Source organism: Acipenser ruthenus, unplaced genomic scaffold, assembly GCF_902713425.1.
Source record: "Acipenser ruthenus unplaced genomic scaffold, fAciRut3.2 maternal haplotype, whole genome shotgun sequence".
Lineage (NCBI taxonomy): Eukaryota > Metazoa > Chordata > Actinopteri > Acipenseriformes > Acipenseridae > Acipenser > Acipenser ruthenus.
In genome coordinates, this window is record NW_026708619.1 from 1 (window position 1) to 12,315 (window position 12,315).

General features: G+C 40.5%; 9 non-coding genes across 9 annotated transcripts; all 9 read left to right on the forward strand.

The window, feature by feature from the left end:
- The first annotated feature begins 99 nt into the window (after positions 1-99).
- LOC131734762 (U1 spliceosomal RNA) lies at positions 100-258 on the forward strand. The gene has a single exon (XR_009327099.1). It is a non-coding gene; the product is annotated as a U1 spliceosomal RNA (small nuclear RNA).
- Positions 259-1,997: 1,739 nt separating this feature from the next.
- On the forward strand, positions 1,998-2,116 carry LOC131734736 (5S ribosomal RNA). Its single transcript, XR_009327073.1, has one exon. It is a non-coding gene; the product is annotated as a 5S ribosomal RNA (ribosomal RNA).
- Positions 2,117-3,009: 893 nt separating this feature from the next.
- Positions 3,010-3,173, forward strand: LOC131734746 (U1 spliceosomal RNA). Its single transcript, XR_009327083.1, has one exon. It is a non-coding gene; the product is annotated as a U1 spliceosomal RNA (small nuclear RNA).
- A 1,732-nt stretch (positions 3,174-4,905) lies between these two features.
- Positions 4,906-5,024, forward strand: LOC131734747 (5S ribosomal RNA). Its single transcript, XR_009327084.1, has one exon. It is a non-coding gene; the product is annotated as a 5S ribosomal RNA (ribosomal RNA).
- An 893-nt stretch (positions 5,025-5,917) lies between these two features.
- LOC131734748 (U1 spliceosomal RNA) lies at positions 5,918-6,081 on the forward strand. The gene has a single exon (XR_009327085.1). It is a non-coding gene; the product is annotated as a U1 spliceosomal RNA (small nuclear RNA).
- A 1,722-nt stretch (positions 6,082-7,803) lies between these two features.
- On the forward strand, positions 7,804-7,922 carry LOC131734758 (5S ribosomal RNA). The gene has a single exon (XR_009327095.1). It is a non-coding gene; the product is annotated as a 5S ribosomal RNA (ribosomal RNA).
- Positions 7,923-8,815: 893 nt separating this feature from the next.
- LOC131734749 (U1 spliceosomal RNA) lies at positions 8,816-8,979 on the forward strand. Its single transcript, XR_009327086.1, has one exon. It is a non-coding gene; the product is annotated as a U1 spliceosomal RNA (small nuclear RNA).
- A 1,723-nt stretch (positions 8,980-10,702) lies between these two features.
- Positions 10,703-10,821, forward strand: LOC131734763 (5S ribosomal RNA). The gene has a single exon (XR_009327100.1). It is a non-coding gene; the product is annotated as a 5S ribosomal RNA (ribosomal RNA).
- Positions 10,822-11,714: 893 nt separating this feature from the next.
- On the forward strand, positions 11,715-11,878 carry LOC131734761 (U1 spliceosomal RNA). The gene has a single exon (XR_009327098.1). It is a non-coding gene; the product is annotated as a U1 spliceosomal RNA (small nuclear RNA).
- The last annotated feature ends 437 nt before the right edge of the window (positions 11,879-12,315 follow it).

Below are 12,315 nucleotides of genomic sequence, written 5' to 3' on the forward strand. Positions count from 1 at the left end.
ATTTATGGAGGTTAATTTTTGCAATATGTTTGTAATATGTAACAATATGATGGTCTTTTGTATAATACATATGTCATTTTATTTTGATTTGTAATTTTGTTAAGAACTTAATAAATCTTAAAAAAAGAAAAAAGGTTCACCCAGGGCGAGGCTCGGCCATTGCACTCCGGCTGTGCTGACCCCTGCGAATTCCCCAAATGCGGGAATCTCGACTGCATAATTTCTGGTAGTGGGGGACTGCGTTCGCGCTCTCCCCTGAAACTATGGTCAAAGACAGAAACAAACACGAACCCGTCGGAGGAAGGAACTCACTCACTCACTCACTAGTTGTTCAACAACTCTCCGGCAGGCGGCTTCGTCACACAGGGAGTCAGGTTTTCTTTAAAAGGAGCTCAATGTTTTTAGCTTTCTGACTGTCAAATAAATAGCTACGTGGTTCCTGCACATCTATTTCCATGTTTCGTTATTTTTTATTGACAAGACTAAAAGTAAAGACTCAGCAGTGTCTGTATCAAAGTTTTTATTTTTATTTTAAATAATTGGAAATCATTTTCGAGCTTATCAGTTTTATTTATTTAGTTGATGTTTTTTATTCAGATAAACTGTGCATCACAACTGCTGCTGCTGCTGCTGCTGCTGCTGCTGCAGAGTCACTTACAATAGGACCTGGGTTTTACATCTCATTTGAAGGAAGGAGCACAAGGAGGTTAAGGGACTTGCTCAGGGACAGGGTCACACACAATGAGCCAGTGGCTGAGCTGGGATTGAACCAGGAACCTCCCGGTAACAAGAGCTTTTCTTTAACCACCTGACCACTAAGCCCCTTAAATCATATCTTGGCAGACAAACACTTTAATTAGACAACATAAAACCACATACAAGCAGATTTACAAGCAGGGCTGCAATCGCGTTCGCGCTCTCCCCTGATGTTATAGTCAAAGTTAAAAACACAGGTATTGAAAGCAATTAGCGATTATCTATATATCTCCAGCAGGTGGCTCTGTCAGACTGGGAATGAGATTTTGTTTTTTCTTTCGGAGCGTATAATGTTCTAGAAAGTACCAAAGTGTTTTATGTACATGTATTGTGAAGTGTTTCATCTTGAGAAGACAAAGTAACGAGTCAGCGGCACGTGTATCAAAGTTACAAAGTTGCTAATATTAAAGAAGACGAGGTTCAGCGGTACAGTTGTTTTTTTAAAACATAGTGTTTCAGTTCTGTACAGACGTTCTATGTCGTTATCCGTTATTGATTCAGCTTTATTTAGATGATTGCCTTTACCTTGTTTTAATTTCCCGTTCCTCTGAGATACGAATCTACCAGCTTTACATCTTTTTTTTTTTTTTTTTTTTAACGTATTCTCATTTTGTTGATCATTAATGCACATTTCTGTACTGTGGGTGTTGTCGAGCGATTGAAAACGAGACATTTTGTGTTTGAATTGAAAGTGATGGTCTCGAGGAGTCGAACAGGTCACAATAAGCCTTCATCCATGTATCATGTAACCACATGTATGCTGTCTCTAACTGGAGGAGAGGGACCCTTGCCGTACTGCTCAGCCTAAAGAACCACACGAGTTGTTTGAAAGGGGGATTTATTTTGTAGAATAAACATCAAATTGGTTTCAGGGCATACAGTCCTCCAACGGCAACACAGCTCAGTAGTACAGCTGAGATCCATTACAACACTGCTGCAGATTCAAACTAAAAGAGGGTAATATACAAAATGGATGCCTTTGAGAACTTAACACTTTCAATGCCAACGTGTGGCTACTACTTTGTGAACATACAATTTCGCAAGAATCTAATGGCACTTTTAATGCTGCTATATACACACACAGACACACGGACACACGGGCCCGCACACGTGGAGCCCAGAGCTGCTTAAATGTTAACGTTTGTGACAAATTAGAGATCTGGAAATCCCTCCCCCAACCTGTCATTGCATGAATGATATTAACTTAATACTATGAAAGAGATAAACCAAGACTGTCGTTCGCTTACGGCCATACCACCTTGAGAACGCCCGATCTCGTCTGATCTCGGAAGCTAAGCAAGGTCGGGCCTGGTTAGTACTTGGATGGGAGACCGCCTGGGAATACCAGGTGCTGTAAGCTTTTCTTTCTGCAGCTTGACAGGGGGCGCTATTTCCCTTGTTATTTATGTTACTAACCTGGAAGCTGTAAGTCTAAACATCGTTTTCTTTTTTTTGTTTTTTTATTGTCCCATTCCACACACGAACAAGTATTGTATCAGCCTTTACTGGTTTTGAAAACTGAGTTAGGACAGAAAGGGTTATCGTATTATATTCTAAGCCGAAACTACCAGTAGCGGTCCGATACAAACAAATGTGAACAGGGTTAAGACAAAAGTACTGACGAGTTTTGCTAGTTATGGTTAGTTTAATTAATTAAAAAAAGAAATAAAAGTTGATGAAGTACTTTTTATTATAGTAACAGAACGAGACATGTTTTAAAGCCACAAACTGCGTGTTTAGATTATTGTGCCAAACAAGAGAACAAAACGAGCATATCAACCAAGAACGGATTTAGTGACCCGTTCATTCGTTCGAGTTTATTTATATTATGTGTGACCTTAACAAATGTTTGACCAATGTTTTGCTTGCTTTCTTTTTGAAAGTCGTACATTTGTTACATTTTTTTTTATTTCGTTTACGCAGACGTGTATACAGACCCGTCGCTTCTTTTGCGGAACATCTCACATGCTGCTGCACGAATGACGTCGTCCTGTGTAAATCCTGGCATCTTGTCCTCCAATGATAAAGGCGCATGCAAATATATACCGAGAGGCATTACGGGAATGCAATTTATAAATACTTATACTGAAAACTGAAGGAACCCATTACACCCAACAGACTGGAAAGTGCGATATGATAACAATGAAAATGTTATATTAGGAAAAGAGTGTTTCTTTAAATTGCAGATGTAGGCACCGTTTCTTTGAAAAATGTCTCTTGTGGACGGGTGACGACTCGCAATGTGTACAACTCATACTTACCTGGCAGGGGAGATACCATGATCATGAAGGTGGTTCACCCAGGGCGAGGCTCGGCCATTGCACTCCGGCTGTGCTGACCCCTGCGAATTCCCCAAATGCGGGAATCTCGACTGCATAATTTCTGGTAGTGGGGGACTGCGTTCGCGCTCTCCCCTGAAACTATGGTCAAAGACAGAAACAAACACGAACCCGTCGGAGGAAGGAACTCACTCACTAGTTGTTCAACAACTCTCCGGCAGGCGGCTTCGTCACACAGGGAGTCAGGTTTTCTTTAAAAGGAGCTCAATGTTTTTAGCTTTCTGACTGTCAAATAAATAGCTACGTGGTTCCTGCACATCTATTTCCATGTTTCGTTATTTTTTATTGACAAGACTAAAAGTAAAGACTCAGCAGTGTCTGTATCAAAGTTTTTATTTTTATTTTAAATAATTGGAAATCATTTTCGAGCTTATCAGTTTTATTTATTTAGTTGATGTTTTTTATTCAGATAAACTGTGCATCACAACTGCTGCTGCTGCTGCTGCTGCTGCTGCTGCAGAGTCACTTACAATAGGACCTGGGTTTTACATCTCATTTGAAGGAAGGAGCACAAGGAGGTTAAGGGACTTGCTCAGGGACAGGGTCACACACAATGAGCCAGTGGCTGAGCTGGGATTGAACCAGGAACCTCCCGGTAACAAGAGCTTTTCTTTAACCACCTGACCACTAAGCCCCTTAAATCATATCTTGGCAGACAAACACTTTAATTAGACAACATAAAACCACATACAAGCAGATTTACAAGCAGGGCTGCAATCGCGTTCGCGCTCTCCCCTGATGTTATAGTCAAAGTTAAAAACACAGGTATTGAAAGCAATTAGCGATTATCTATATATCTCCAGCAGGTGGCTCTGTCAGACTGGGAATGAGATTTTGTTTTTTCTTTCGGAGCGTATAATGTTCTAGAAAGTACCAAAGTGTTTTATGTACATGTATTGTGAAGTGTTTCATCTTGAGAAGACAAAGTAACGAGTCAGCGGCACGTGTATCAAAGTTACAAAGTTGCTAATATTAAAGAAGACGAGGTTCAGCGGTACAGTTGTTTTTTTAAAACATAGTGTTTCAGTTCTGTACAGACGTTCTATGTCGTTATCCGTTATTGATTCAGCTTTATTTAGATGATTGCCTTTACCTTGTTTTAATTTCCCGTTCCTCTGAGATACGAATCTACCAGCTTTACATCTTTTTTTTTTTTTTTTTTTTTAACGTATTCTCATTTTGTTGATCATTAATGCACATTTCTGTACTGTGGGTGTTGTCGAGCGATTGAAAACGAGACATTTTGTGTTTGAATTGAAAGTGATGGTCTCGAGGAGTCGAACAGGTCACAATAAGCCTTCATCCATGTATCATGTAACCACATGTATGCTGTCTCTAACTGGAGGAGAGGGACCCTTGCCGTACTGCTCAGCCTAAAGAACCACACGAGTTGTTTGAAAGGGGGATTTATTTTGTAGAATAAACATCAAATTGGTTTCAGGGCATACAGTCCTCCAACGGCAACACAGCTCAGTAGTACAGCTGAGATCCATTACAACACTGCTGCAGATTCAAACTAAAAGAGGGTAATATACAAAATGGATGCCTTTGAGAACTTAACACTTTCAATGCCAACGTGTGGCTACTACTTTGTGAACATACAATTTCGCAAGAATCTAATGGCACTTTTAATGCTGCTATATACACACACAGACACACGGACACACGGGCCCGCACACGTGGAGCCCAGAGCTGCTTAAATGTTAACGTTTGTGACAAATTAGAGATCTGGAAATCCCTCCCCCAACCTGTCATTGCATGAATGATATTAACTTAATACTATGAAAGAGATAAACCAAGACTGTCGTTCGCTTACGGCCATACCACCTTGAGAACGCCCGATCTCGTCTGATCTCGGAAGCTAAGCAAGGTCGGGCCTGGTTAGTACTTGGATGGGAGACCGCCTGGGAATACCAGGTGCTGTAAGCTTTTCTTTCTGCAGCTTGACAGGGGGCGCTATTTCCCTTGTTATTTATGTTACTAACCTGGAAGCTGTAAGTCTAAACATCGTTTTCTTTTTTTTGTTTTTTTATTGTCCCATTCCACACACGAACAAGTATTGTATCAGCCTTTACTGGTTTTGAAAACTGAGTTAGGACAGAAAGGGTTATCGTATTATATTCTAAGCCGAAACTACCAGTAGCGGTCCGATACAAACAAATGTGAACAGGGTTAAGACAAAAGTACTGACGAGTTTTGCTAGTTATGGTTAGTTTAATTAATTAAAAAAAGAAATAAAAGTTGATGAAGTACTTTTTATTATAGTAACAGAACGAGACATGTTTTAAAGCCACAAACTGCGTGTTTAGATTATTGTGCCAAACAAGAGAACAAAACGAGCATATCAACCAAGAACGGATTTAGTGACCCGTTCATTCGTTCGAGTTTATTTATATTATGTGTGACCTCAACAAATGTTTGACCAATGTTTTGCTTGCTTTCTTTTTGAAAGTCGTACATTTGTTACATTTTTTTTTATTTCGTTTACGCAGACGTGTATACAGACCCGTCGCTTCTTTTGCGGAACATCTCACATGCTGCTGCACGAATGACGTCGTCCTGTGTAAATCCTGGCATCTTGTCCTCCAATGATAAAGGCGCATGCAAATATATACCGAGAGGCATTACGGGAATGCAATTTATAAATACTTATACTGAAAACTGAAGGAACCCATTACACCCAACAGACTGGAAAGTGCGATATGATAACAATGAAAATGTTATATTAGGAAAAGAGTGTTTCTTTAAATTGCAGATGTAGGCACCGTTTCTTTGAAAAATGTCTCTTGTGGACGGGTGACGACTCGCAATGTGTACAACTCATACTTACCTGGCAGGGGAGATACCATGATCATGAAGGTGGTTCACCCAGGGCGAGGCTCGGCCATTGCACTCCGGCTGTGCTGACCCCTGCGAATTCCCCAAATGCGGGAATCTCGACTGCATAATTTCTGGTAGTGGGGGACTGCGTTCGCGCTCTCCCCTGAAACTATGGTCAAAGACAGAAACAAACACGAACCCGTCGGAGGAAGGAACTCACTCACTAGTTGTTCAACAACTCTCCGGCAGGCGGCTTCGTCACACAGGGAGTCAGGTTTTCTTTAAAAGGAGCTCAATGTTTTTAGCTTTCTGACTGTCAAATAAATAGCTACGTGGTTCCTGCACATCTATTTCCATGTTTCGTTATTTTTTATTGACAAGACTAAAAGTAAAGACTCAGCAGTGTCTGTATCAAAGTTTTTATTTTTATTTTAAATAATTGGAAATCATTTTCGAGCTTATCAGTTTTATTTATTTAGTTGATGTTTTTTATTCAGATAAACTGTGCATCACAACTGCTGCTGCTGCTGCTGCTGCTGCAGAGTCACTTACAATAGGACCTGGGTTTTACATCTCATTTGAAGGAAGGAGCACAAGGAGGTTAAGGGACTTGCTCAGGGACAGGGTCACACACAATGAGCCAGTGGCTGAGCTGGGATTGAACCAGGAACCTCCCGGTAACAAGAGCTTTTCTTTAACCACCTGACCACTAAGCCCCTTAAATCATATCTTGGCAGACAAACACTTTAATTAGACAACATAAAACCACATACAAGCAGATTTACAAGCAGGGCTGCAATCGCGTTCGCGCTCTCCCCTGATGTTATAGTCAAAGTTAAAAACACAGGTATTGAAAGCAATTAGCGATTATCTATATATCTCCAGCAGGTGGCTCTGTCAGACTGGGAATGAGATTTTGTTTTTTCTTTCGGAGCGTATAATGTTCTAGAAAGTACCAAAGTGTTTTATGTACATGTATTGTGAAGTGTTTCATCTTGAGAAGACAAAGTAACGAGTCAGCGGCACGTGTATCAAAGTTACAAAGTTGCTAATATTAAAGAAGACGAGGTTCAGCGGTACAGTTGTTTTTTTAAAACATAGTGTTTCAGTTCTGTACAGACGTTCTATGTCGTTATCCGTTATTGATTCAGCTTTATTTAGATGATTGCCTTTACCTTGTTTTAATTTCCCGTTCCTCTGAGATACGAATCTACCAGCTTTACATCTTTTTTTTTTTTTTTTTTAACGTATTCTCATTTTGTTGATCATTAATGCACATTTCTGTACTGTGGGTGTTGTCGAGCGATTGAAAACGAGACATTTTGTGTTTGAATTGAAAGTGATGGTCTCGAGGAGTCGAACAGGTCACAATAAGCCTTCATCCATGTATCATGTAACCACATGTATGCTGTCTCTAACTGGAGGAGAGGGACCCTTGCCGTACTGCTCAGCCTAAAGAACCACACGAGTTGTTTGAAAGGGGGATTTATTTTGTAGAATAAACATCAAATTGGTTTCAGGGCATACAGTCCTCCAACGGCAACACAGCTCAGTAGTACAGCTGAGATCCATTACAACACTGCTGCAGATTCAAACTAAAAGAGGGTAATATACAAAATGGATGCCTTTGAGAACTTAACACTTTCAATGCCAACGTGTGGCTACTACTTTGTGAACATACAATTTCGCAAGAATCTAATGGCACTTTTAATGCTGCTATATACACACACAGACACACGGACACACGGGCCCGCACACGTGGAGCCCAGAGCTGCTTAAATGTTAACGTTTGTGACAAATTAGAGATCTGGAAATCCCTCCCCAACCTGTCATTGCATGAATGATATTAACTTAATACTATGAAAGAGATAAACCAAGACTGTCGTTCGCTTACGGCCATACCACCTTGAGAACGCCCGATCTCGTCTGATCTCGGAAGCTAAGCAAGGTCGGGCCTGGTTAGTACTTGGATGGGAGACCGCCTGGGAATACCAGGTGCTGTAAGCTTTTCTTTCTGCAGCTTGACAGGGGGCGCTATTTCCCTTGTTATTTATGTTACTAACCTGGAAGCTGTAAGTCTAAACATCGTTTTCTTTTTTTTGTTTTTTTATTGTCCCATTCCACACACGAACAAGTATTGTATCAGCCTTTACTGGTTTTGAAAACTGAGTTAGGACAGAAAGGGTTATCGTATTATATTCTAAGCCGAAACTACCAGTAGCGGTCCGATACAAACAAATGTGAACAGGGTTAAGACAAAAGTACTGACGAGTTTTGCTAGTTATGGTTAGTTTAATTAATTAAAAAAAGAAATAAAAGTTGATGAAGTACTTTTTATTATAGTAACAGAACGAGACATGTTTTAAAGCCACAAACTGCGTGTTTAGATTATTGTGCCAAACAAGAGAACAAAACGAGCATATCAACCAAGAACGGATTTAGTGACCCGTTCATTCGTTCGAGTTTATTTATATTATGTGTGACCTTAACAAATGTTTGACCAATGTTTTGCTTGCTTTCTTTTTGAAAGTCGTACATTTGTTACATTTTTTTTTATTTCGTTTACGCAGACGTGTATACAGACCCGTCGCTTCTTTTGCGGAACATCTCACATGCTGCTGCACGAATGACGTCGTCCTGTGTAAATCCTGGCATCTTGTCCTCCAATGATAAAGGCGCATGCAAATATATACCGAGAGGCATTACGGGAATGCAATTTATAAATACTTATACTGAAAACTGAAGGAACCCATTACACCCAACAGACTGGAAAGTGCGATATGATAACAATGAAAATGTTATATTAGGAAAAGAGTGTTTCTTTAAATTGCAGATGTAGGCACCGTTTCTTTGAAAAATGTCTCTTGTGGACGGGTGACGACTCGCAATGTGTACAACTCATACTTACCTGGCAGGGGAGATACCATGATCATGAAGGTGGTTCACCCAGGGCGAGGCTCGGCCATTGCACTCCGGCTGTGCTGACCCCTGCGAATTCCCCAAATGCGGGAATCTCGACTGCATAATTTCTGGTAGTGGGGGACTGCGTTCGCGCTCTCCCCTGAAACTATGGTCAAAGACAGAAACAAACACGAACCCGTCGGAGGAAGGAACTCACTCACTAGTTGTTCAACAACTCTCCGGCAGGCGGCTTCGTCACACAGGGAGTCAGGTTTTCTTTAAAAGGAGCTCAATGTTTTTAGCTTTCTGACTGTCAAATAAATAGCTACGTGGTTCCTGCACATCTATTTCCATGTTTCGTTATTTTTTATTGACAAGACTAAAAGTAAAGACTCAGCAGTGTCTGTATCAAAGTTTTTATTTTTATTTTAAATAATTGGAAATCATTTTCGAGCTTATCAGTTTTATTTATTTAGTTGATGTTTTTTATTCAGATAAACTGTGCATCACAACTGCTGCTGCTGCTGCTGCTGCTGCAGAGTCACTTACAATAGGACCTGGGTTTTACATCTCATTTGAAGGAAGGAGCACAAGGAGGTTAAGGGACTTGCTCAGGGACAGGGTCACACACAATGAGCCAGTGGCTGAGCTGGGATTGAACCAGGAACCTCCCGGTAACAAGAGCTTTTCTTTAACCACCTGACCACTAAGCCCCTTAAATCATATCTTGGCAGACAAACACTTTAATTAGACAACATAAAACCACATACAAGCAGATTTACAAGCAGGGCTGCAATCGCGTTCGCGCTCTCCCCTGATGTTATAGTCAAAGTTAAAAACACAGGTATTGAAAGCAATTAGCGATTATCTATATATCTCCAGCAGGTGGCTCTGTCAGACTGGGAATGAGATTTTGTTTTTTCTTTCGGAGCGTATAATGTTCTAGAAAGTACCAAAGTGTTTTATGTACATGTATTGTGAAGTGTTTCATCTTGAGAAGACAAAGTAACGAGTCAGCGGCACGTGTATCAAAGTTACAAAGTTGCTAATATTAAAGAAGACGAGGTTCAGCGGTACAGTTGTTTTTTTAAAACATAGTGTTTCAGTTCTGTACAGACGTTCTATGTCGTTATCCGTTATTGATTCAGCTTTATTTAGATGATTGCCTTTACCTTGTTTTAATTTCCCGTTCCTCTGAGATACGAATCTACCAGCTTTACATCTTTTTTTTTTTTTTTTTTAACGTATTCTCATTTTGTTGATCATTAATGCACATTTCTGTACTGTGGGTGTTGTCGAGCGATTGAAAACGAGACATTTTGTGTTTGAATTGAAAGTGATGGTCTCGAGGAGTCGAACAGGTCACAATAAGCCTTCATCCATGTATCATGTAACCACATGTATGCTGTCTCTAACTGGAGGAGAGGGACCCTTGCCGTACTGCTCAGCCTAAAGAACCACACGAGTTGTTTGAAAGGGGGATTTATTTTGTAGAATAAACATCAAATTGGTTTCAGGGCATACAGTCCTCCAACGGCAACACAGCTCAGTAGTACAGCTGAGATCCATTACAACACTGCTGCAGATTCAAACTAAAAGAGGGTAATATACAAAATGGATGCCTTTGAGAACTTAACACTTTCAATGCCAACGTGTGGCTACTACTTTGTGAACATACAATTTCGCAAGAATCTAATGGCACTTTTAATGCTGCTATATACACACACAGACACACGGACACACGGGCCCGCACACGTGGAGCCCAGAGCTGCTTAAATGTTAACGTTTGTGACAAATTAGAGATCTGGAAATCCCTCCCCCAACCTGTCATTGCATGAATGATATTAACTTAATACTATGAAAGAGATAAACCAAGACTGTCGTTCGCTTACGGCCATACCACCTTGAGAACGCCCGATCTCGTCTGATCTCGGAAGCTAAGCAAGGTCGGGCCTGGTTAGTACTTGGATGGGAGACCGCCTGGGAATACCAGGTGCTGTAAGCTTTTCTTTCTGCAGCTTGACAGGGGGCGCTATTTCCCTTGTTATTTATGTTACTAACCTGGAAGCTGTAAGTCTAAACATCGTTTTCTTTTTTTTGTTTTTTTATTGTCCCATTCCACACACGAACAAGTATTGTATCAGCCTTTACTGGTTTTGAAAACTGAGTTAGGACAGAAAGGGTTATCGTATTATATTCTAAGCCGAAACTACCAGTAGCGGTCCGATACAAACAAATGTGAACAGGGTTAAGACAAAAGTACTGACGAGTTTTGCTAGTTATGGTTAGTTTAATTAATTAAAAAAAGAAATAAAAGTTGATGAAGTACTTTTTATTATAGTAACAGAACGAGACATGTTTTAAAGCCACAAACTGCGTGTTTAGATTATTGTGCCAAACAAGAGAACAAAACGAGCATATCAACCAAGAACGGATTTAGTGACCCGTTCATTCGTTCGAGTTTATTTATATTATGTGTGACCTTAACAAATGTTTGACCAATGTTTTGCTTGCTTTCTTTTTGAAAGTCGTACATTTGTTACATTTTTTTTTATTTCGTTTACGCAGACGTGTATACAGACCCGTCGCTTCTTTTGCGGAACATCTCACATGCTGCTGCACGAATGACGTCGTCCTGTGTAAATCCTGGCATCTTGTCCTCCAATGATAAAGGCGCATGCAAATATATACCGAGAGGCATTACGGGAATGCGATTTATAAATACTTATACTGAAAACTGAAGGAACCCATTACACCCAACAGACTGGAAAGTGCGATATGATAACAATGAAAATGTTATATTAGGAAAAGAGTGTTTCTTTAAATTGCAGATGTAGGCACCGTTTCTTTGAAAAATGTCTCTTGTGGACGGGTGACGACTCGCAATGTGTACAACTCATACTTACCTGGCAGGGGAGATACCATGATCATGAAGGTGGTTCACCCAGGGCGAGGCTCGGCCATTGCACTCCGGCTGTGCTGACCCCTGCGAATTCCCCAAATGCGGGAATCTCGACTGCATAATTTCTGGTAGTGTGGGACTGCGTTCGCGCTCTCCCCTGAAACTATGGTCAAAGACAGAAACAAACACGAACCCGTCGGAGGAAGGAACTCACTCACTAGTTGTTCAACAACTCTCCGGCAGGCGGCTTCGTCACACAGGGAGTCAGGTTTTCTTTAAAAGGAGCTCAATGTTTTTAGCTTTCTGACTGTCAAATAAATAGCTACGTGGTTCCTGCACATCTATTTCCATGTTTCGTTATTTTTTATTGACAAGACTAAAAGTAAAGACTCAGCAGTGTCTGTATCAAAGTTTTTATTTTTATTTTAAATAATTGGAAATCATTTTCGAGCTTATCAGTTTTATTTATTTAGTTGATGTTTTTTATTCAGATAAACTGTGCATCACAACTGCTGCTGCTGCTGCTGCTGCTGCAGAGTCACTTACAATAGGACCTGGGTTTTACATCTCATTTGAAGGAAGGAGCACAAGGAGGTT